This window comes from Pan paniscus, chromosome 2 (genome assembly GCF_029289425.2).
Source record: "Pan paniscus chromosome 2, NHGRI_mPanPan1-v2.0_pri, whole genome shotgun sequence".
NCBI lineage: Eukaryota > Metazoa > Chordata > Mammalia > Primates > Hominidae > Pan > Pan paniscus.
Genome location: NC_085926.1, coordinates 97,628,489 through 97,655,161, shown reverse-complemented (window position 1 = coordinate 97,655,161; position 26,673 = coordinate 97,628,489). Strand labels below are relative to the sequence as shown.

General features: G+C 38.4%; 1 protein-coding gene across 8 annotated transcripts in view; it reads right to left on the bottom strand.

The window, feature by feature from the left end:
• Positions 1-26,673, bottom strand: part of COL8A1 (collagen type VIII alpha 1 chain) — a 160,795-nt gene that overhangs the window by 89,790 nt on the left and 44,332 nt on the right. For 4 of the 8 annotated variants that reach the window (XM_063602484.1, XM_063602487.1, XM_063602486.1 and 1 more), the window contains one exon: positions 17,611-17,780. The exons of the other annotated variants lie outside the window; for them this stretch is intronic. The gene's annotated coding sequence lies outside the window, so the exon portion shown is untranslated. The remainder of the gene's footprint in view (positions 1-17,610; positions 17,781-26,673) is intronic. 8 annotated transcript variants of the gene reach the window in all.

The window sequence follows — 26,673 nt, the reverse complement described above, 5'->3', positions numbered from 1 at the left end:
TGTAATTTGGGTCAATAAATATTTATTGAGCACCAATTGTAAGCCAGAGACTGCCAAGCTTTGAAAACCCAACTATGTCCCTGTACTGAGAGAGTTTATGTTCTGATGTAGAAGATAGACATTAAAAAGGTCATAACCAGTATGATGCAGGGTTAGACAGGGACTATGGAAGGGTGGAGTGTGAGACTGAACTCAGTATAGAGCAGACGTTCTCCAACTTTCATGTGTATATGAATTTCATGGGAGTTTGTTAAAATTCAGGTCCCTAGGCCCTGGGTAATTCTGATGTGGGTGGTCCACAGGCCGCATTTGGGGAACACTGATATAGTGGGTCAGGGAAGGCTGCCTTGAGAGTGAAAAAGGTCGAAAGGATGAGAAGTAGTTGTGTTTCTAACTGGTGGTTGGAGGACGAGATGTCTAGGCAGACAGAAAGAGCAAAAAGGGCCAAGAAGGGTAGACTACATTCCTTGGTCGGGGCGGGGGTGGGGGTGTTAAGCCTGCTTGTCCAGGGGCAGAGCCTTGGTGTTGTTGCTTCCAGGGGTTAGTCTAAGGAAGGTAACATTTAGGGTTGCATTCTCAGGTGAGCATTTGGAAAGCAAGGCCTAGTTTTCCAGGAAATACTTCCTAATACCAAAAAGGAAAGAAAAAAATAGAAAGAAAGAAAAGTATGCACCCCGGGTCTAATTTCACCCTCAGACTATTCCCACTATTGGAAATGAAGTGGTTGGAAAATGCCTTTATAAGCAAAATTTGGTGTTATAATTAGAAAATTATCTCCCCCTAGAACATTTTGTGAAATTCTGCCGTGAGGTGTCAACAGGTCCTTGTGGGGCCCTATCCAGCAGAGATCAACTAACATGTAAAATACAACAGGGTTCCAAGAAAGCCACTGTAAAATCTCAAGTATGTGAAGGAGTTTGGTGTGCTTGCCAGTATGGTTTTTCCGAAAAAGAAAAATTCTTCAGAGATCAAAGAAGGGCGGAGGAAGTAGGCTCCAGCCTCGGGTGGAAGGTTTTATCATCAGAATAATTCAAGCTGGTGATTTTCTGGCAAGGCAAGCCAATGGGCCAAGTTAGAGAAGTGAGTGTCTTAGCTTTTGATGTGGAGCAAAGAGGAATGGAGACCCAACAATGAAGGAGAAATGAGGAATTAGGGACAGGCACTCCCCCTGAGTTATGTCTCTGACCACAGTCTGTCTTGAGGCATCTGGCATCTTCTTCAGTTTCCAGTTCTAGGACAGAATTCAGTGCATGCACCCTTGGATGCCTGCTCACCACATAAGCAGTGATGTCTTTGAGAAGTGGTTGAGGATGATGTAGGGGTAGCACCATAAACACTCTGTGATTTTCCCTTAATTTTTTTCAAATGGAGGGGAAATCATGCTAAACCAAAGAAAAAAGAAATCAGACACAGTAGTCTCTGGAATGTGTGTTGTTGAAGGGTGCAGGATGAGGCAAAGAAGGTGCTGGATGGAGTTCACAGCTAAGAGGGGAGCTCTGGAGTAAGACCTTTAGGTCCAAATCCTAACTGTCCCACTTAGTGGCTGTGTGATTTTGAAGCGGTCACCTAACCTCTCCCTGCCTCTGCAAAAAATAAATAATAATTTTAAAAAAACACTATCTGTCTCATGGGGTTGTTGGTGGGATTACTTGAATGAAACGTAAGGCTCTTAGAGCAGTATCTGCACATAGTGCTCAATTAAGGTTAACTATTATTTTATTAAACATATATACATGGACAGAGACTAGCAGGTTTTTAATCTTATTACTTTTCTTACTTGTTTTATTTATTTTATGTGTTTGTTACTAGATGGCACTTTCTGCAGTTTTGTCTCTGGAAGTGCCCCAAGTTCGGCAGGGCATGGGCCCAATCATGTAGATCCTCTGTCTTCCCTAAACTCTTACCTAGCGAATAGGGACCAAAATCAAGAGGACGCAAGGGACAGCCCAGTGACCTTTTCCTAAACACACCTGCCACGCTTGTCAGGGAGAGTTGAACACCTGCACTCCTTCGGGAGTGATGGCTAGTTACAGGCAGAAGCAAGGAGGACAATAGTTAGCTAACTGAGGGTTTGAAGCTCCTTGGTTTTACCACTAACATGAAGCAGACAGCTCTTTAGTTGGATGTGAGGTCAAACCAACACCTGGTGCCCTCTGAGGGCTTGAGAGCCTGGTTATTCAGCTCAGAAAGTGCTGTACTGCATCTTTTCTCAGACCAGTGAAGCTCTACCCTCTTAGTGTGTCAGCAATGGTGGTGAGAAGTGGGTTAATTTACTGTGTGTCTTTTGATAATTGAACATGTTTCCCTTATCACAGGGCCTGCTAGAGAGACCGGGGCCTTACCTGTGGCCTCCGTCTCACAACTCCGTCTCACAACAGCATGTCTTCATACATATTCAGGGTATCCTCTTCACCATACTGCATTTCACTTTTCTGTCCTTAGTTCCAATTTAACTCATCTTCTTTACTTATTTTTCATCTATTTTATCTTACTATGTTATTTGTATCATTGTAAGTTGATCCAGATCCTTTCAGAACAAGGAGAGCTAAACATTTGAAAACATGTATATAAAAGAATCCAAGGCACTGATCATCAAACTAGATTGGTGTAGCTCCTTTACTTACATTTAGCTCTCTTCCCGGGTGCTCTATGAGAATGTCCCTTTTGCGGTGATTTCAAGAAAACCCAATATTATTCATGAACAGTAAAGTTTATAAACCTTTCTTAAGTAGTTACTAAAATCTACCATTGCAGAGCTGTAAAGGACAGAGCTGAGTTAATTATTTAGAAATGATATGAAAACATGCACATCAAGATGACTGAATTGATGTCATTTATGTTTTATGGTGAAGGCAGCCGACAAACTCTGGACTTAACCAGTCCTAACCAGCCAAGGAGTCAGAACTGTTTATTATGATCAAAGATAAAAGGTATTTGGTAACAACACAAGGCTGTCAGTCTGAAAACATGTTTAAAGTTTTGGAATTCTAGTGCTGGAACTCTTTTTAGGGTTTGGCAATGTTTCTCTATTTTTTCTTAGGAGAATGACTGCCTCAGATATGGTTAGCACCTTCTGTTTCAGAAAATGACTGAACATTCAGTTCTCCTGAGCAGGGTTCTAGGTAAGGAATAAATAATAGAAAAAAACCACTCTGGGAACAAAGCTGGTTTTCATTGAGAAAATTTCCTCTGCTTTTAAAAATAAGATTATGTTAGGAAAATAGAAGGCCTGAATCAGAGATTAACATCCTTTCCTACTGTCAAAAGTTCACACTGTCACTATTTTTCCAGTACTGAGGAGAGCAGGCACAAACACAAACCTGTGTGGTCTTTTTTGTGGGTTGTATAGTAGAGTAGGGTGAGGTTGTACAGAAGGTGAGATGATGTTGCCCTCTCCTTTTCCAAAGTGTGTATACAGGCTACATATTTTTCCTGACCTAACAGTAATTTTTTTACCTGTCACTCAGTTCACTGTAGTTATAATTAAGGACCATACGACTTGGATCTTTTTCTAAAAATACCTAAGATATTTATGAAAGTGTAGAATAGAAAGATACAAAAATGTAATGTATGCTAAGAAAAAAATTGACATTTAAAAATAGGTATTATTACTTATTTATCATCATATTTGTTCTATGCTGGGAAAATGTTAAACTTGGATGAATTAAATTAATAAAATAATTATTTATCTTTTATTGTGTTCATTATGACTCCCCCCAAAAATATCATACCTGGGGGCAGGAGTTTATTCATCCCCAAAACAGGAGCAAAGTCTCCCTGCTTCTTATAAATCAGTGAACTTTTGAGATATTCTCATTTTAGGAACATGAATCATTGTCTTTTTGTGCTGACTGTTATATAAATTAAGTGATCTGTCATGTATTAGAGTTTTATCAACCAGTATTATGATAGATACCTCTCTTGGAACCTTTAGAAAAATTGTACCATGAGGCTTTCTTAGCATGCAAATAATTCAAGTACAAAGAAAGGGAGAGAAATAAATAAAATCAAGAGGTCTGCTGTCCCTTCTTCTGGATTCCAGTGCTCTCTTTACATTAAGGTGAAGGCAGCATGTAAATTCTAATAGAGAAAGAATACAAATAACCTTTCTATTTGCCACTGGGATGAGTTCCCAATGGCATAAATCAGTAGTTAGAAGCTCAGAACATAGATTGCCTATAGAAATGGTGGAAGTTGGACATTAGGCTGGCCCTCAGAGGCCTACTTAATTCATAACAGAGGCTCCATAAATTTGTTAAATGAATAACTTAACTTCTACATGATTCACTAACCTGGACGTACATCAGAACTACTTGGGGATTCGAATGGGAAACTGGGTTTTTGAATTAAATAACTCTACCATTACTTTGTTTTGTGGGGGCTGGAAGGAGAATAACATATAGGCCAGAAGAAAAAAAGGTGTAGAGAAAGTTGTCATCTATTTCTGAGGTACGGAGTCACACCTGTCAAATTTGAAAGGTACATTTCTTGCTGGGCTTCTCTTCTGCCTTGCAATATATTCTTTCCCAAACTTCTGGATATCTAGTCCCTTCCTGCTGCCCTACGCTGCCTGCTGGGAACTTTCCTTAGGACTGCCACCCTGTTCATGGGATCCATGTTCAAAATTGCCTGGCTCAGCCTCTCCTCTCTCAAATCAATTAAAACTCCTGCTTTATCAATGGCTCTCCAAGTGGGTGAAAGAAAGAAAAGCCCGCAGCACTCCTAGAGGTGCACTTTGTAAGACTTACAAAGTATGCACTTTATAAGACTCAGATTGGTACTTTGGAAGTGTAATAATGCAAAGTAACCCAGATTGTTCAGAGTCTGCAGGGCTTGGAGAATGGACCAAACCTGACAGCAGGATGGAGTGAGGACTCAGACGGCCAGTGCTGGCAGGAAGCTCACCCCAAGACTGCTCCAAAGAGCAGGGGCTGCTGCTCTGTGGAATTCGACCCTGATATTAACTACTATCTTTGCATATTTTTTCTTTTCAGTATAAAAGATATAAGCCTTCACACCAACATGGCACATGTATACATATGTAACAAACCTGCATGTTGTGCACATGTACCCTAAAACTTAAAGTATAATTAAAAAAACAGAAAAAAAAAGATATAAGCCTTGTCCTTCTGACAAGGTTGCAAAATCTTTGAGTGTAGGAAAATCCTACGTGTAGTACCGCTTTTGCTTTCCCTTTAAAGTGTTAAGGCACTAAATAGATTCTCTTTGAGCTGAATTTGGTTCTTGGTTACCTGTTGGAATTCATTCTATTCATTCAATTTTTAGACAATCTTTAAAAAAAGTGAACGAGAAAAAAATCATTCTTAAAGTATTATTTTTAGTACATAATTATTTATGTATCTGTAGTTACATTTTACCTAATTATATATGTAAACATTTTACATAATTGTGTAAAAAGTACAGCTTTTTATTAACATTACACATCTAATTTTAAGGGTTCTAAAATTCTGGCACATCATGAAAGAAGCTAATTTAGTTATGCTTCTTTTTGTTTTAAGATAGTGTTCAAAGCATTTAATGACAACTTTCTCTTAGAACTTTTGGCAACAAGGCATTGAATTAAAAAAAACCATAGATGAGAAGTGAGTAAAAAATATATCCACTGTGGAGAATTTCTTTATAAGTTTTAAATAATTAGAGAAACACAGGTTGTCTAGGAGTGAGGGTTGAAAATCTTGAATGGGTAATATCAACAGAGAGATCACTGAAAGGAAACTTTGGCTCTTTCCACATGCCTCTTAACTTTGTGCTGGGCAGGCCTGGCAAAGAAATGTGCAAGGCCCTCTTCCAGTATTGCAGTTGACAGTTCTGGTAACCGAAATAAAGTCAGTATGAAATTCTACTAATAACTCCGATATTGCTGCCTTGTAATAGACTTTCTCCTTTTTAACAATGTGACACAGTCAAGTATTTCTGACTTATTTTCTACAAAGTGCAACATGGTCTGTGAAATAATGACAATAGAATGAGGAAAAATGATGTTTCTTCTCCCTATTAGGACAACCCCTAGTGATCTCATTCCAATGATATTTGCACCAATTTTCCTTGCCTCTGCATTTAACATCTTTCTTCAGGAGGGGTAGAGCGTAGAGGTTAATAGCATGACCTCCAGAGCCGGCTGCCAGGGCTGTTCTCCTGGCTCTGCAATTTACCGTTTGTGTGACTTCTCCGTTTCAGTTTTGTCATCTGTAAAATGGGAAACAGCGCAAATCTCATAGCTTGTGAGACGTAAATCAGTTAATACAGCACCTGCGTATGTTTCCTTGGAGTCTAATCTAAACAGAGCAGCCAGACTGATTCTCTTAAAATATGACTCAGATCACATCACTTTTCTGCTCAACACCCTCACTAGTTCCTTATCTTCATTAGTGTGAAAACCAAGGTCTTGCTGATGCATTATGAGGTCCTGCATATTGAGGATTCCTCTTTGACTTCAGCTTCTGCCATTCTTCCCCTTGCTTACTAAGCCCCAGCCTCACCAGCTTCCTTGCTTCAAACACACCAAACATGCCCCCCATTCAAAATATTGGCATGGGCTTTTCTCTTGTCTTGAAATCCTTATAGCTCACTCCCTCATTTCCTTTAGGTCTTACCCTGAAGCCTTCCTTGACCATGTCTATAAAAAAGCAACTCCACCTAACAACACGTTTTCTTCAGCTTCCTATATTTTTCTCCACAGCACTTTACACCATCAGACACATTCTGCATATACTTGCTTGCTTGCTAACTCTGACTGCTTACTAGAATGTGAGCTTCATGAAGGCTCAGCAACTGAAACAATGCCTCACCCATAGGAGGTACTGAGTAAGCATGTGTTGGATAAATGAATGAATTGATAAATGAATGAATAAAAGTACTTAGAATAGTAACTGATACACCTGACATTAGCTGTCATTGTCATCATGATCATCATCACTCACAGGAATTGAAATCTCCCCTGTATTGCCCCTGGAATATTAGTAGTCAAAAACATGTTGATTTAATTGGAAATGATAACTTATCTTTATTTATGTTCTCTTTGGACACTAGTCAGTCCTTAGCTACAGTTACTAGAGGCAACTAGACTCTAAGTGAATTTTGCTACTTGTATTTTATTGCATGACAATAATGGTTAAGACCTGGCTTAAGCAAAAGTGTGATGCAAGTTAAGTTTGGCATACTTCATCTCTCTTTTCTGCACTTTTCTTCTTTTTGTGGGCTTTCTGATACTCAGACCAAGGCTCTATTTCTCCCATTATGGGGAGAAGTGTCTTATAGACAAACTCAGAGTTGTTTGTTAATGACTTTAAGTATCATTTCTCAGGAATGTTTAAATTTCATGACAGGGCACTAGAGAGGGTAATGCTTAGCCCAAAATTCAGAATATCTAAGAGTGGATGCTGTTGATGTGTGGTAGGGCTGGGAGACAGTTAGCAGAAGTCTTTCTATTGCCTCTTAAATAACATTATGAAGGAGACAACTTCTTAGGTTCATGCATAGTTAGTGGCTTATATTACCTCATTCTTCATCATAGGCTCCTTCTGAACAACAAAAATATGAGAGGGTAGAGGAGAGTAATGGGTCCCAATAATATCAAAGTGCTTTCTAATTAAGTTTTTCATTCTTTCATGTAAAACTTGACATCGTTTTCCATATTATAACTATGTGAAAAGAGCATGGGATTGTGAATCAGAAGTCCTGGCCCTGTCTCCAATTAAGAAATATTAATATTTCCCTGAAAAGGCCTCAGTGAGGCATGCATGGAGGGATGATCTTCCAGATCTAAAATTAATGATTTCTAGAGTTATATAACTCCAGAAGTTGGAAGTTGATAGCTGAGAGATTCAGAAACAGACTGGAAAAGGACTCCACAATTCAAGAAAATAATTAAACTACTTTCAAGAGGACAAAATTAGGAGGATAACACCTCTCACTCAATGAAACCTCTGCTTACTCTAATTTCCATTTTTGTATTACAGACTCTGGGGTTCTAAGAAGTGGAGGAGAATGCAGATCCCTGCAGGCATGTGTTGTGTCTCATTGATAACAAAATACTCCACTGCCAAAGGACATGCCTCTCTTTCTCTAGTAAGGAAAATTCTCACCCATTATGTGTAGGGGTAAAGCTTTCTAAGGGAAAGTTTGTACTGTGACCACCCATATTTTGTTTGGCTCTAGTTAGCACCATTATTTTTCTCCTTTCATGTTTTAAATGGGATGAAATTTGCAAGCAGAAAGGAAAACACAAACCCAAGATCTTTTACTACATATGTGTTTTGTGAAAAGTAAATTGAAACCAAATGAATTCAAGACTGATCTTTTTCTTAATAGACTAAACTAAAAATGAGTGTGTTTCCCAGTTGCCTCAGCCGGGGCCTTGCTATGATTTTAGATGCTCTCTCAGTGAGCTGTGAGTGACCTCTGGTCCTTATCAGAGGAAAAGAAATTCATGCTATTGTCTGGATATTCCTCTTGTTTTGCTTTTCATGTTGTAAACAACTCCTTCTGACCTTAGGAGCCTGACGCAAAATCATGAAGCTACGGGGGTAAGAGTGAGAAGGCCTATACGTGGGAAGCTACTAGAACTTACCAAGTGTAAGTCAGACAGCCCACGTGTAGAGACGGAACTTCCAGAAAATAACCAGAACGTGGTCCAAATGTCCAGCATACACATGGCCAGGGTGTGTGTATGTATGCAAACACATGCATGCACACAACACAACTTAAAGGATGACTCAGCCATGTTTTGGTAGTGACAGCATGTCTAAGTCTGGGCCTTTCAGATTTCATAATCAGCTGATTTAAGAAATTTCAAAAACAGTCATCTTCTCTCTTGAGATTTTGGTAAAGGTGGTAAAAATGGAAAAAAGGCAGCCAAATGGGTTTGGCAGAATTAGGAGTTTTCTTTCTGATTCTGTTTTGGTGGTTTGGAGGTTAAGCCCACTGAGACAAGTAAGTAACAAAGATGATACATGAAGACTTCTCTCCTCTCACAGTAGAAGGTGGTGAGAAACTTGCTGCTCATCTAAAAGGTGACTTCACGTACCAAGTGGGGCCAGAAGAGCGTGAGGGTGCATGTCTATGCGGTGGGAGGGTGAGCCTGTGACTCCCAGTGGAGTGTTTGTCTGTCTGTGCTTGTCCCTTTTCTGTGAGCACCAGCTGTGGAACCTGGAGCACACCATTTCATGCGAGTTCTTTTTTTTTTCTTCTAAAAAAATAAAAAAAGCAAGAGGATACACGTGCAGAACGTGCAGGTTTGTTACATAGGTATACGTGCATTTCACGCTATTTCATGCTCTGCATCTATAAAAATGAGAGAGTTTCCACGAGGATCTCTGAGCTTCCCTGTGCCCTCGTACCTTGTTGTTAGCATCTTGGTTCTCAGAGCAGCAGTTTCTATATCACTTGGGAGTTAGAAATGCAGAGTCTCCGGTCTCAGTCCAGACCGACTGCATTGGAGTCTGCCTTTTCGTGACATCCCTAGATGACTCATGCGCACATTAGCACTGGGGAGGCACTGCTCTCTAATCTTGTTTTTTATTCATCTAATTATTTCATCAACAGTCAGGAATTTCAGCACACATTATGAGCAGGACTCTGTATTAATTATCACTAGACTGTTTGATCTGTACTTAAAATGTTAAAAAAGACGATATGTTTGTGTAAGAGTGTGTGTGTCTGTGTATGTGTATGTGAGGTGGGGCGGGGGAGAGAGAGAGAGGATGTCGATATTTATTCAGAATGGAGAATTTACTTGATTCTTAAAATTTTGTGATTAAAAAGTTTTAGCTCGGTTTTTTCCCCAGAATGGAAAATTAACTATATTTTTGGTTAGAATGGAGAAAGCCCTGTGCTCAGAGTACAAATGTATTTGGGAGAGTAAAATAAAGCCTAAGAAAGAAATGTCTCTAAAAGGTCTTTGAGTTGAAGCTCTTAGATAATTTCTCATAGTATTATCTGGTGTTAATTATATCCATGTAAAATAACCTTTGATCACCTGTCTGTCCAAAGTGCAGTGCTAGGTTCTGCAGAGGACAGAAACATCATAAAATTCTATGATGTGAGAGCAGGAAGAGGAAGGTGGACAGATGTAGTCCCTCTAAGCTCCTCACTGTACAGATGAGAAGACTAAGGCAGAGACAGGCTGTGATTTACAAGTGCAGTGTTTGCCTTTAGATAACCTAAAGTAAATGTTAATGAGGGCTGGTTCAAATGTTGATGGTGTGAGTGGAGGAGAGTATACAGATGAGAGAGAAATGGCTGGAGTAGAGTCTCTAGAACTTGGACAATCCTTGGCTGTTGGGTAGTAGCAAAGTAGGGAAGTGGCTGTAGAGTTTGGATACATGTGATGGAGAGAATGGTATTTTAATGAACATATGCGGTGGGTGTGGTGAGAGGAAGTTTTAGTTTTGAATTTATCACATGGAGAAACCCAGGAGCTAGCCTATTCTACCAGTGGCACTTGTTTCTGCTTTTCACATCCTCCTTCATTTTGGTGGTCCTTCTCTACTTCTTCAAATTTGACTTATCTTCCCTGCTTCTATGGAGCATTCCTTGACTATAAAACTTCACTGTACTCCTCCTCTAATGCTTGGAGCTCATGTTATCGGCATCACTTTTGAGTACCTAATGATATACAGCTGCAGGTGATCTATTTTATTCAACGTTAACACTGACATTCGTCATTCAACAGTCTCAGTCTCTCCTATGGAGCATACATTCTAATAGGAAAGACATGTCATAAATAAGAAATATACATACAGTACATACACAGAGCAATTTCAGATGGTGACAAGTGTTATAGAGAAAATCAAATACAGTGATGTGATGGAGCTTGGGGGCTACTATTGTGTTAATTTTTTAATGGAGTGGTTTAGCTTCTAACTGTGTATATTTTCTCTCTCCAGTTAGAACATAAGGAAATTGAGGGCAGAGATCCAGCTTTCTGTTACTTTGGCATCCTTCATAATTTCCTTTCGAATCAGTGAATGACTTGAATACTTACTCTAGATCCTTCTCTGACATCAATTCTATTTCTCTTACACAAATATTTGTATTCTGAGCTGGCCAGGTAGCACTAGTGCTATCAGTAAGAAGAAAAATACACATTGTGGAAGACAGTGTGGCGATTTCTCAGGGATCTAGAACTAGAAATACCATTTGATCCAGCCATCCCATTACTGGGTATATACCCAAAGGATTATAAATCATGCTGCTATAAAGACACATGCACACGTATGTTTATTGTGGCACCATTCACTATAGCAAAGACTTGGAACCAACCCAAATGTCCATCAATGATAGATCGGATTAAGAAAATGTGGCACATATACACCATGGAATACTATGCAGCTGTAAAAAATGATGAGTTCCTGTCCTTTGCAGGGACATGGATGAAGCTGGAAACCATCATTCTCAGCAAACTATCAAAAGGACAGAAAACCAAACACCGCATGTTCTCACTCATAGGTGGGAATTGAACAATGACAACACATAGACACAGGGCAGGGAACACACACTGGGGCCTATCAGTGGGTGAGGGGCTGGGGGAGGGATAGCATTAGGAGAAATACCTGATGTAAATGAGTTGATGTGTGCAGCACACAAACATGGCACATGTATACCTATGTAACAAACCTGCACACTGTGCAGACATACCCCAGAACTTAAAGTGTTATTAAAAAAAGAAGAAAAATATAATTTGGTATGAACTGGGTTATAAATTAAGAAGTGAAGAAGAAATGCTCGAATGTGTATCCACAAATTTTTCCAAAGAAATTGGTCTTCCAAGATGTAAGCAGGTGCACTGAATCTTGAGTATCTCATGTCTTTTAACTATCTTTGGTCAGTGAGAATTTGTAGTCCTCATTGTTAGAATTGTGTATTTTTCAAGCTAGAGTCACTCCTAGGTGCGGAAAGAGTCTCAAATCACCTTTCTAGTGCCAGAGCATTTTCAGTTAACTCCCTAAAACATGCTTTTATCTCAGCTTCCCCCATCTCTTTAGGCAATTCCAGCATTTTAAACAATTTGGTTGTTTTCCTTTTAACTTCCTAAGCTGACTAATTTAATTCTGAGTCATAAACTTATAAAGTTTATTAGCAGATCTAATCATTCCAAAGCTTTCTTTGTAGCAGCTACCCCTTTAATATCTCCTGTAGTTAACAGGAAACATTTGATAGCTCAAATATACACTCAAGTTCTTTGTGTTATTTTAAATTTTGTGTATATTTCAGGTGGGGATTATAGCAAATGGACTAAATTACAACAAGTTATTTTTGTTAAATGTGAAAACTCAAGAAAAAAGTGGGTTTAAGAGGTTGGTGGTGAAAGTATGACAAAGTAGAGCTGAATCGGTTATACCTAAATCTGTTTCATGAATTACAAACTAATGCGTCTATTTCTGAAACTTCGGTTACCACCTTAAACTCTGGTAGTCAGAATCTGGTGTGGGCATGCCTGGTCTTCGTTTCTGTTATGATGGCGCATTAATCGCGTAACCCCGGGGACTGATGAATGGCTGCCCAGTCTCTCTTTGCTGGAGCCCTGGTAGATGGAATCTCCCACCAGTGGCTGGCCATATGCAAACAGGCCTCCAACATCTTTGGTGCTGTGCTGTCTGCCTGTCCCCTCAGAGGGATGTTCCCTCCAATCTGCTCTTCCATCTTTGGTTTCCCTCTTTGGCCTTGTTTCAAGCTCTCTTTCTGCCTTAGCAGCTGTTGGTTGCTCTAGGTGAAAATATCCCAACTGTCAGACTTGTCCTCTTCTGTCCAGGCTTCTCCTGGTAGGGGCCCCTAGCAGATCCTTCCTACCCTTGAGGATAGGACCTGGAGAAGCTCTAAATCCTGTTAATCTTGAGAATATTTGAAATAAGTTATTCTTAAATATCCAGGAATGGAAAGTGCTACAGAAGTTGAAACTTTTGATATCTTCACTCTTTCTGTTTAGTCTATCAGATGTTAGGATAAACAATATTTAGAATTCTAGAGTTTTTAATGAAAAAACGATTTACCTTTATACTCACCTAGCTGATACTCCTTACTTTGTTTTTTTAATTGTTTTTGAGGTGGAGCCTCACTCTGTCGCCCAGGCCGGAGTGCAGTGGTGCAATCTTGGCTCATTGCAACCTCTGCCTCCCGGCTTCAAGCAATTCTCCTGCCTCAGCCTCCTGAGTAGCTGGGATTACAGGCACCTGCCACCACGCCTGGCTAAGTTTTGTATTTGTAGTAGAGACAGGGTTTCACTATTTTGGCCAGGCTGGTCTCAAACTCCTGACTTCAAGTGATCTGCCCACCTCAGCCTCCCAGCTTGCTGGGATTCCAGGTGTGAGCCACCGCTCCCAGGCTGTTTTTTAATTCTTTAACAAATTTTCAGTGATTCTTATGTGCCAGGCTTGGGGGCAAGTATTCTAGATATAACGATGAACAAAACCTTTGGTTCCTGCTCTACAGAGCCTATATTTTGTGCAATACATGTTAAAAAGAAGGAAAACAACAAATAAACGAATGATTAAAAATTGTGGCAATGCTATGATAGAAACAAAAGTAGGAGGGAGAGAGGACCGGGAAAGCAGGAAAAGAGAAGGAGGGAAAGAGGGAGAGAGAGAGAGAGTAAGAGAAAGAGGGAGGGAAGGAGAAGAAAGAACATCCAATCCAGCTGGTCTTCTGATTTTTAATTATTTTTATTTTTTGTGGAGAAACCTGACCACTAACTGCAAATCTCACCCATGATGGTGAAAAAATTCTTCAGTTTTCTCTTGGAATTTTTTGATACAAAAAACAAGAGACCATGACAATTCAATTATCTTAAGACTTAAACACTGGTTTATTACCAAAAATGGCTTTTAAATTGTTTAAAAATCATTTATGCTTTTCTCTTAAATTTACCATTTTCTTCTAACCTCTTAAGATTAACATGTTTTGTGGGGACTACTATGACTAATATAAAATACCTCTTGAGTAATTTTTATTTTGATTACATGTTGAAATGACAATATTTGAGAAATATTGGCTAAATAAAATATATTATTGAAATTAATTTAACCTGTTTCATTTTACTTTTTAAATGTGACTGCTAGATAATTTATAATTATATATGTGGCTCTCATATTTCCATTAAGTAGTACTCCTATAGGATCTTGGTAGGAAAATTTATTTATTATTTGGTTGGATTGTGGTTTAAGATGAGTACTCTTAACTATTACTAAACAAAAGAAAATATTTGCTCACAGAGGATGTTAATTATATTCCCTAACATCTGTCTTTTATAAGAGTTTACTGCAGGTTTTACTCCTGCCAGTAGTAAAAAATTTCTTGAGAACCAAGAAGGTATGCATTTTGCTCAGTTCTTAGCTTCCTTTCATGCTAGACATTTTTATTATTTGGCTAAACTTTGTAAATCACCTAATCTTGTCACACTGAAGAATTCTGATCTATCAATAAAGCCCTGCAATCTTATATAAGATGAAGAGGTTAAGAACAAAGAATCCCTCAAAGGTACAAAGATTTGCAGGTAGCAAAGAATTGAAGAATGAGGAAGATAATTGATAATTTAGATTTATCAGGCATAAAACAAACACTGAAATTAACTTTTGATTTGACACATTTAGTTTGACAATTCTCTGATGTGATGATCATGTTAAATGCTATGAGGGAGGAGAAAAAGATCATTTTCAAAGCGTGCACATGGCACCATGCAGTTCTTTTTTTCTTTTCTTTTTTTTTTTGAGATGGAGTCTCACTTTGTTGCCCAGACTGGAGTGGAGTGGTGCGATCTCGGCTCTCTGCAACCTCCACCTACCAGGTTCAAGTGATTCTCTTGCTTCAGCCTCCTGAGTAACTGGGGCTACAGGCACCATGACCAGCTGATTTTTATATTTTTAGTAGAGATGGGGTTTCATCATGTTGGCCAGGCTGGTCTCGAACTCCTGACCTCAAATGATCTGCCTGCCTCAGTCTCCCAAAGTGCTGGGATTACAGGTGTGAGCCACTGCACCCAGCCACTTTTTCTTTGTTGTAAGTACAATTATCTGTCGCATGATAGTGATGTGTTTTGAGAAATGCGTCATTAGGCAGTTTTGTCACTGTGTGAACATCATAGAGTGTACTTACACAAGCCTAGATCGTAGAGCCTACTACACACCTAGGCTATAGGTATAGCCTGTTGCTCCTAGGCTACAAACTTGTACAGCAAGTTTCTGTGCTGAATACTGTTGGCAATTGTAACACAGTACTAACTATTTGTGTATCTAAACATAGAAAAGTTACAGTAAAAATACGGTATAAAAGTTTAAAAATAGTATACCTGTATAGGGCACTTTACATGAATGGAGCCTGCAGGACTTGAAGTTGCTCTGGGTGAGTCAGTGAGTGAGTGGTGAGTGAATGTGAACACCCAAGACACTACTGCACATTATTGTAGACTTTACAAACATTGTATACTTTGGCTTCATTAAATTTATAAACATTATTTTTCTTCAATAATAAATTAACCTTAGCTTATTGTAACATTTCTTCCTTTTAATTTTTTAACATTTTGAATCTTTTAAAATAACAGCTTAAAACAAACATTGTACAGCAGTACAAAAATGTTTCTTTCTTTGTATCCTTATAAGCGTTTTTCTATTTTTAAATTCTTTTATCTTTTTACTTTTTAGACTTTTCTTTTGTTAAAAACACAAACACACACATTGGCCTAGGCCTACACAGGGTCAAGATCATCAATATCACTGTTTTCCACACCCACATCTTCACATCTTGTCCCACTGGAAGAACTTCAGGGACTGTAATACACATGGAACTGTCATATCCTATGCCTTCTTTTGGAAAACCTGCTTCAGGCTGTTTTACAGTTAACTTTTTTTATATATTTAGAAGGAGTACACTCTAAAATAATGATAAAAATATGGTATAGTAAATACATAAGCAATAGCATAGTCATTTACCATCATCAAATTTTATGAACTGTACATAATTACATGTGCTATACTTTTGTTTTTATTTTTGTTTTTTTAGACGGAGTCTCACTCTGTCGCCCAGGCTGGAGTGCATGGCACAATCCTGGCTCACTGCAACCTCCACCTCCCAGGTTCAAACGATTCTCCTGCCTCAGCCTCTCCAGTAGCTGGGATTACAACCACGCACCTCTCAAGTAGCTGGGATTACAAACACACGCCACCATGCCTGGCTAATTTTTATATTTTGAGTAGAGACAAGGTTTCACCATGTTGGTCAGGTTTGTCTTGAACTCCTGACCTCAAATGATCTGCCTGCCTTGGCCTCCCAAAGTGTTGGGATTACAGGCGTGAGCCACGCGTCCGGCCATGTGCAATACTTTTATACCGCTGGCAGTGCAGTAGGTTTGTTTATACCAGCCTTGCCACAAACACCTGAGTAATATGTTGTGTTATGATGTTACAATGGCTACAACTTCACTAGGCTACAGACTTCAGCTCTATGGTGATCTTACGGAACTACTATAATATATGCGGTCTGTGGTTGACCAAAACGTCTTTATATAGCTCATGACTGTATAGTACCTAGGACTTTTTCCCAGGCAAAACCTAGAATAGTCTTGAGGCAAACTGAAGAACACATTTGACTTGCTAAGGCCAAATGCAGTGTGATCAATTGTTCATTCAAATGGTTTTGTTACTCTTCCTGATTTTGATAGTACTAACTTGCCTTTTTTCTTGGTCACTGTCAGTGACAAGAATGAAAAAAGGAGAGGGAAAAAATGGAAAAGAAAAGATTGCCCCAAGGCAAAAGAGACTTGATACCAGGGAATATACAAATGTCCATTAAACTCAATATTAGTTTAGATATGGCTATAATATTATTTTCTCAGCCTGCTATCCATTTTTCTGTGGTTGTTTGAGATATACTTGGTTTTTTGAGCTACAGAAGGTTTCAGTTGTTTTAGACAAGGTAAATGCAGGTTGCTGAGGAGTTATTGATTAAAACTGGGCTTGTGAGCATCCTGTACCATGGATGCATGTAGTTTCTGCCAGTTTTCGTAATTGAATTACACTTGGTGGTGGTGGTGGTTGTGGTTGGTGTGTGTGAGTAGGGCTTGGTGGTGAGAGACAGAGGAAAGAGGAGAGTAAACATCTGGCCCAAGTATTGAGGCTTTACTACCACCTGGAAGAGGAATGAGGTACCCTGTAACACAACTCTTCTCTAAGTATCTCCAGGAATAATGTAATTTCATTAAAAAACAGTCATTTTAGGCTTAAAAAGGGGCTTTTCTGCAAGAAGAAAGCATTGGTATTCATTTGTTGTAACATTAACACTTGGCAATTTGATCCTATCCCTTTGGTACCATTCTCTTGAAACGTTATAATAAAGCACACTGGAAAACTAATAACAAAATCTGGGTTCTGTTCCTAATTAGCTGTTTGGTTTCAGGAAATCAACTTTACCTCTCTGGGCCTCAGTTACCTTACCTGTTGAAAGAGAGGGCTTGGATTACTAGAGGCTTTAAAAAAAAAAAATCTCACTGCTAATTCTTCCCTTAGAATGAAGCCCCATGAGGGTGGCTGGGTGGCAGTGAGGTAGATAGAGAGTGGTCTGAGGGGCCAGGAACAGAGTTACCAAACCTGTGTACTGGCCCACCTGGGGGTCTTATAAAAAGGCAGATTCTGGGGTGAGGCCTGAGTTTCTACATTTCTTCCAAGAAGATCCCAGGTGATGCTGATGCTGCTGGTCCATGGACCACACTTTGAGTAGCAAGATGCTAGATGACTTCTTCCCCAGCTTTCTCATTCCATAGGTGAAACTGGATCCTAGAAAAGCAAAGTGATTTACCCAAGCTCACACAACAGTTGGGTAGTACACCCTATATAAGAATTCATGGTATCATGACTATCAGTTTGATGACAATATCACTTGCTACATCTCTCATATGGCTTCTGCTGCTAAAAGCCATTTGAGGATGACATTTTGTGGTTCACCTGTCTTAGAAGGCGTTCTGGGCTCAGTATTTTGGCCACATTATCTCATTCACTTTCACAATTTCACCTCAAACCGTAGGCAACACAGTCATCCCTTGGTATACCCAGAGGATTGGTTCTAGAAATTCGTGCATGCTCAAGCCCGCCATCAGCCCTGCAGAACTTGCATACAGGAAAAGTCAGCCTTTTGGTATCCTGTGAATACTGAATTTTCAAGCTGTGCTTGGTTGAAAAAATTCATGTATAAGCAGACCCTTGCAATTCAAATCCACATTGTTCAGGGGTCAACTGTGGTTGTTAGGAAAATTAAATTTGTTACATTAACTAATTTCATGGCTTTAATCTCCATTTAGAATTCCTCTTGCAGGTTTGTGCATTGTGCACAGAGAGGAAGTAAGAGTCCTCCAGGGAAAATATCCTGTTTGCTGATTCCATGAATTTTAACAGCTGTCCATTTATGCTCCTCAGGTGATATCAGCTACAACAAAGATTGATTTTAGATTACTAGGGCCCACATTCTGTGGAACATTATGAGTTAAGATAAAATGAAAGTTAATTACTTCTCAAAGCAAAGAGGTAGCCAATACAAACCATGCTACCACCAGTAAAATAACTGCCACATTGGCTTTCATGTTCATCATCCACATCCAATAATATTTTTTGAGTCCCTGGGGGTGCAAGGCAGTGATTATCAAAGTTAATCAAGAAAAGACAGCCTGTACCTCTAGGGACTTTAAAAACTAAGGTAGAATGCATTTTAAAATATCCATTACCCTAGAATTTGTTCCCACCTTCATCTGAGGAAAATAAATTTTTTTCTAATCTAGATAGATCAGGATTTCCCAAAATACATTCCTTAGAACATTAGTCTCATGAAATGCTCTTAGAGAAAAAAATGTTTTTTATCACATAAATTTAGGACTGACTGATTAATATATATTTTCCTTTAAGTTTCACAAAGCACGGAAGAATATTAAAGTATCAGAAGTTTTGTAATAAATATGTCATTTTAACTTTGTTTAATAACATTTCCTAATCCTATTTGACCACAGATCTTACCCCATTCTCCACCCACTCTTCCTCATGTAATGCCTATTAAGATCCTGTAGAACTAACAAACAGTGGCATACACTTTGGGAAATGCTAATTTTTCAGTTTGCTTTGTCTATAGTTATCGGGCTGATGTCTTATGTGGAATGTGTCAGTAAAAATTGTTTGGAAATGCTGGTTTTTAAGGGCATGCATTTTAACTGTCATATTTTAAAGAAAAATAAAAAGGAAGATTTTTAGGTAAAGTGTGTAAACAGTAGCCCGAGTTTGTCTTTCTGGGTGTGACCGCTTTCAGCATTTCTCCATGAGCAGTTTGGTTCACTGTCCTTTGCTGTTCTCTCGTCTGTGAGGAAGTTGAATAGATGGGAAGACATTTTTAGAGTTCAAAGTTAAAAATTCAGGCTTTGCTGATGTTGGTTGCATCCAGGTCTGTGTTTTTCAAAGTATCATATGTGCATCTAATATTGAGAAACTTTTAAATGGCACGTGGATGAATGTTAAATAATTTATAGCCATATATTTAATTTAATGTGTTTTAGAAGAATTACATATTGCTAAAGTAGTATTTATGTTTAAAAAAGTAAGTCAATTTAAAGATAAATTCCAAATAAATAACGGCAAAAATTATGAAAAGAAGTGTACAAATGACTAAAGCTTGGGAATTAATGCCTAGGGGATTAACCAAGAAATGGGTTCCAGGGCCTGGTCTGTATCTTTTTAGAGATGCTATCACCTCTGTGCCTGAGAACAATCACAGTATAATGGAAATAATGCTGGGTTAAGATTGAGGAGATTATGGTCTGTGGAAACAAAGACAGTATGACTTGATTCCTGCCACTAAGGGCTCACAGCTTTTGGAGACGTTGCATACTAAGTTTCTACTCTTAGTCTGATATCCAAAGAATTAAATGCCTCATGTGTAACCCTACACTCGAACAGGCCATGAGTTAGTGTCAGTGAATAAAACTCAACTCTTACTTCCTTGGACGAATAAAATTAGTAGTAAATTTAGCCAAAAATGCTAAGATAAATGACTTACACTTGCCCTTTTAAATTAGTCATTAATTAATATCGCTGGATCTTTTGCTTTCTAAGAGTTATTGCCTTAAAGGGGCCATTACAATAATTTGGCTGCTTTCTGTGTAGAATAGTGGTTCTCTATTGAGGGTGATTTTTGTCCATCTATGGGACATTTGGCTATGTGTGGAGATACTTTTGATTGTCACAGCTGGGGAGGGGAGAATGTCTATGGGCATCTAGTAAAAGTCCAGGGATGTTTCTAAAACTCTCACAATGCACAGGTCAGCCTCCTACAGCAAAGAAATATCTGGTCCAAATTTCAATAGTGCTGAGGGTGAGAAATCCTGAGTTGGACTGACTTAGGCAGGAAGAATTGAACATGATGATTACGGAGCTCAATCACATGGGCTCATTGGGCATAGTTGAACAAAATTTTTAATGCTGCCAATGCATTATTTTCCTTCAGAGATGAAGTAATAATAATACAGTAAACTAGCCGTGGCATGCTGAATAATGAACCTCCCAAAATGTTCATGTCTCAGTCCCCAGAATCTATGAATATATTGTTTTCCATGGCAAAGGGGACTTTGCAGGTGTATTAAGTTAAGGATCTTGAGATCCTGAGATTGGGTGACTATCCTGGATTGCTTGGGTGGGCCCAATCTGATCACCAGGGTTCTTATAGAGGGAGGGTAAAAGTCAGAAAGGAAGATGTGATGCTGAAAGCAGAGGTTTGAGCGATGCGCTCTGAAGTTGGAAGAAGAGTCCACAAGGTAAAAAATGCAGGCAGCTTCAGAAGCTGGAAAGACGAGGAAACATTTGCCCCAGGAGCCACCAGAAGGAATGCAGCCTTATTGACACCTTGGTTTTAGCTCTGTAAAACTTTTGTGGATTTCTGATCTCCAGAATGGTAAGATACTAAATTTGTGTTGTTCGATGACACTACATTTGTGGTAGTTTGTTACAACAGTAAGCAATAAATACATTATCATTTGGCATAATTTGAGAGTAGATATGTGTTTCCACATATAACATAGATTTCATATTTTCATTGTATTAAAACACAAAACACAGCTAAACTTATAGCTATTTGGAACATTTTATTCCCTTAAAGGTTTGGGAGGCATTTTGGGATTTTGCATGAATATTGATGATCATACGGGTGAAGTGCTGGTGGATGTAACAGCTGGTCGATAGAATCCTAAATAAGCCAACTCTCTTGAGCTGCTTTCTTTTACGGGCACTTTATGGGGATAATAATCCATCAAGTATGTTGGAAGATGCAGAGTACAAGGAACTATTGACAGTAGCTGAACAACTAGTTGCAAAATTGCCAAAATGATAAACATTTATTATGCTCTTGCTTAAATGGTTTCATTAATTTTTACAACTATGTTAAGTTGGTTGTTATTATAATGTTATTAGTATAATACATTTCTCACCAAGTCCTCACTGAAATGCTGCTTTTCAGTTTGAACCCTGAATAAAGATGGTGTCAGTTTTCCCTGGTCTGTATCAGCTACGTGTGCAAGCAGTTGGATGATACTAAGAGCACAGCAGAGTCTTATACTGCCAGCACCTAGTGTATATATTCCTAGGTGCTCTGGTGTGCACATCCGCAGCCTCCTGCCCAGGCATAGCTCCCCACTCTCAACCTCATCACATGGAGTGCAATTCTCTCATCTACTCCTCTCCATTTGTGACATGTGAAAGTTTTACACACACACACACAAACAGATAAGGATAAGTAATATTTGCATGATGCCTAACAGCACACAAAGTGCATTTTGCCTCCATTATCTTACAATCCTTAGCACAAACACTATTATTATCAATATTTTGCAGATTAGGAAATATGGGCTAAAAGAGTTTCAGTGACTTGTCTAATGTCAAAAAGGCAATAAGTAGTTGAGGAAAGATTTGAATTTTAATTCTTTGACCTGGAAACCATTGGTTGGTCTGCCGCTAGGTGGCTCCACATTGCCTTTGGATTTTCAGAGATGGGCAGTTACAGGCCGGATGCCGTGGCTCATGCCTGTAATCCCAGCACTTTGGGAGACTAAGGCAGGAGGATCACTTGAGTGCAGGGGTTCAAGACCAGCCCGGGCAACGTAGCGAAACTCCCTACTCTATAAAAAACAAAAAAATTGGCTGGGTGCAATGGCTCATGCCTGTAATCCCAGCACTTTGGGAGGGAGGCAGGGGTTGCAGTGAGCCAAGATCGTGTCATTGCTCTGCAGCCTGGGCAGCAAGAGTGAGACTCTGTCTCAAAAACAAACAAAGAGAACCCCCCCAAAAACAAACAAACAAAAATTAGCCAGGCATGGTGGCATGTGCCTGTAGTCCCACCTACTTGGGAGGCTGAGATGGGAGGATCACCTAAGGCTAGGGAGGCTGAGGCCACAGTGAGCTGTGATCACGCCACTGGGTGACAGAGTGAGGCCCTGTCTTAAAAAAGAAAAAAAGTAATAAGAGATGAGCAGTTATAGAGCTCCGCCAAAGTCATTGTGATGATCACACTGAGCACTTATAGCTGGAGTGCCCACTGTGTGGTCCAGTCCACTTGCTCCTAATGTTCTCTTGCTCTGAAGACTGTATTCCTTTGCCTCTGGGCCTTGAGAGACCTCCTACCGAATCTTCACTGTTCTTCTTAGGATAGGATAAGGAAGGCATTTCTTTGACTTCTGGTTTTCATAAGACCCTCTCCCCAGGGTCTTTCCTCCTTTGTGAATTCAATCTTTCTCTAAATTTACTCTCTCTGAAATCTATTAAATAAAGCAACTTGGAGTGAAATAAATGATTAGCTACTTTATTGTTCTCTTTTCTTTGTTTTCATACATTGTTAACAAGGTTTATACTAAGTTGAATGAAATGTATCATTAGTATCACATAGTGTATTGTAGTAAATTATATTAAAAGATGTCTGCAGGTCTTTGGTAAAAAATGTAACTAATGGTAAAAAATGGTTCTATTATTATTTTGAGGATGCGACATGTTGTTTAAATTTACTATGCATTGTCTGGGAAATTTTAGGACTTATTTAGGGCTATGTGATTAGTTCTGATGAAGTGAGTTGATGCTTGGTTACAATTGATTACAATGATTTTGGTTTTGTGTGGATTTTTCAAAGCTAGCTACCTGTAGGAGATTTTGTCCTACTACTTGATGAGGGAGATAATATTAAGATTTATTAGAGCCAAAAGTATTTTATGTAATATTGAAAACAACAAAGATAAAAATAAAACCTCTCATATGGTTAAAAATGTTGCCAACTCCCTTGCTATGTGCCTCACATGGGTAAAGTAGTCTGACTATTATATTCATATTTATTTAATCACAGAGAACTGCCATGGTAAATAAACTAGCACTCTTATTAAGAACTTACTCTATTTATTACCATATTATAAACTTAAATAAATAAAATCAACATGATTTGGCCATAGGCTTTTAGTATCCAGAGGAAAGTTCTGTATGTATGGATTGAAAACAAAATCATTTACACTATGTGGAAAGGTATCAGAAGAAGAATTCTAAATGGAAAACCAACATAGGAGAATTAATAAAAAGACTCTACAATTCCATAACATGAGACAGAGAGAAAAGGTAGAAAAAATACCTATTGCGAAAGGGCATAGTATAGACTGTGCAGGGACGGGTGAGTCTCACTTCTTAACTTCACGTTGACACATTTATATTTGTCAAATTTCTAAGATCATGCAGAAACTAAAAAAGACATAAGATTAGCAAGGATAGAAATAATATATTTACTATCCAGTATAATGTGACTAAAATAATATTATTTCATGATTCTACATAGAGAATTAAAAGTAGAAGCCTGAAATATATGGCATTTGGAAGATATTAAGATTTGGGGCATACCAAAAGCATGTAAATTCTTATTCCTTCTCATTGCTTTGGATGATGGTAAGACAGTGTTAAGAAGTATTCCTTTCCATTAGCTTCCAATGCTGCATTTTGCATCATCTGCATTTGTTTTCTTAGAGTCTGAGCTTTCATTTTAGTTGGTTGATGTCATTTTTTCTGAGTTTTTATTATATTAAGAATAAATTTATTCCTCAGAATGAGGCACTAAAATGGTATATTAACATTTTTAAAGATGGTAAAATCTGCAAACTACTCAGAAAGATTTACTTTATGAATAGCATAGTTCAGTTTTAAGTATCACTGGAGGAAGTGGGTAGAAAAGCAATGCCTTTCATTCTCCCCTCCCAGCTGCAATTACGCCAGCAAATAGGATGATAATTCAGTCATGCTAATCCAGTCCAAAAATATTTCCATTTCTTTTAAGAGTGAGACCTTGAGATCCACTTGAATTCTTGTACCGCCTCTTCTTCCCAGTGCCTTTTTAAATTTTGGCAACTTTTTGCAATTAGGTAATGGAAGCACAATTCCCGTTCAGAAAATTACTCTACAAGGAGCCAAATTCAGACATTATAAAGTAAACATACAACTCTACCTTAAGAAATGATTCCATCATTAAAATAAATACTGACAATTCACAAATAGCAATGGGAAACGGGTTATTGAGATCTGACTACTGTCCATTTCAGCAGGAAAAAGATGTACAACTGGGTTGAATTGAGTGATAAACTCTTACTAAAGATTAACAATTGCTCATTCAATATGCCTTATGTATACTGTTCTATCTTTTTACAGCTTTCAGGATCAAATGCCAATAAATGATGCCAGTACCCCAACCCTCCTGCTTTAGGAAGGCAAGCAGAGAGATACATTTGAGTCTGAATCCTGACTCTAACCTGGTAGCTAGACAGATAGCCTTGGGAAATTTGTCCAATGTTACACATTTAAAATAGAAATAATGACCCTTGCCTTACAAGATTGTTTTTAGGGATATAGAGAATATATATAAAATGTCCAGTACAGTACTAGGCACCCAGGAGGAGCTCATTACACAGTGACTAAATTTGAGAAGAGAGCCCTTCTTGTAAATTCATGCTCTAAATTTGATTCGGTGGCATGGTGGCCTTCCATCACCTGCTACATGACAGGCCTAAACAAGTGCAGAACATCATGGGATTTCAGACCCGAGAGCACTGAGCACTGAAGTAGCATCCAAGAATCAGAACCTGGACCTGTTTGACCGCTCTGAACAGTGTACATAGTCAATTCACTAAAACAGAACAAAACAAACAAACAAACTAAAACTTCATTTCAGTTTTTGGCCCCTAAACCTAATTTCATGAAATGTTGATTTTTTTTTTAGCTTATTGTTTTGGTCTTATAGAGACAAAGTCCAGTCACAGCACTTCTGTTGGGCTGAAAGCATGCACTTAGGTAAAAACAGAATGTTTGCAATATGACAATATTGGGTTAAGTATTTGGGCTTTTCTTTCAATGTGAGCTTGTTTGTGGCACAGTCAGGGTAACTGGAAAGAATCATTTGATTGAGAGGATTCCTGAGGGTTCATTTAGAATTACTGAGTCACTGAAGCTCAGGCTGGAAGAAATCTTGTGGTCCTATCCACCTGCTTCCCAGAAGGACAACCCACTCCTTTGAAAAAAAACCCTAAAATTTATCCTGTCCCTCAAGAGCTGCCAAAAAGAGAGTTCTGAAGTTTTAAACAATCATGAGGGATGCTTACACATTGTGCCTAATTATAGGTCTTTCCACATCTAAATGAAACAAAAACTTATTTCCATTTTCAATGAAAAGTCTTATTTTCAATGAAATACGTCTTAGTTTGTGAAATAAGTTCCAGTTTATATATTATCTCCTGTGATTTTCTTTTCCTTCTTTTCCAGCTGAGAACTTTCATTTATTTATTTTTTATTCAATCATTCTTTAACAGATATTTTATTGGTAGCTATTATGTGCCAAGCCCTGGCTGGGTACAATTTTGGTAAATATGGAAAGGAGCAAAGGACAGACTTTGACTTGTAGAATATAGAGTCTTATGGGGGAGAAAGGCATGTAAAAATAATTAAAATATGATAAGTACTATAATAAAGCTATGAAAAAATTCTATGAGAATTCTACAACTCCAAACCACTTAAGGCACTTCTTTTTAAAAAATTTCACATTCATGTTATTTAATTCTGAACATACAAAGGAGAAAGCAAACAATGACCCTACTGGTGATTTTTCTCTCTGGACTTTCAAAAAGCTCGTACAGAAGATAATGATTCTCTATTCTATTTTTCTACACTTCGTGGCATATTTCACACTTAATGTCAGTGAGTTCTTTCCTCTGCAACCTAAATCCCTTATACAGAAGGTAAAGTGGGGAGGGAGCTTGTGCTCACTGAGTGCTAAACACAACAATGCTGTGTGGTTGTTATTATTTTTCTGATTTTTCAGCTTTTATTTACCGTTGAATTTCTGATGTGAGAGTGTACATGCTCAACAGATACTGTTCAATAGGTAAGAGAGGAAATTGAGCATTGGAGAGCTTAACGGAGATGCCTGAGGTCACAAAGCTGGTGAGAGCTTATATGTTCTATGATCTTTCTACAACTCTAAACCACTTAAGGCACTTCTTTTTTTTTTTAATTTCACATTCCTTTTACTTAATTCTGAACATAAAAGTCAGACCAGAAGTACCCCAACCTTATAAGGATTTAAAATATTTATAATACAGAATCATGATGTAACATGTTACATGTCCCTGTTAGT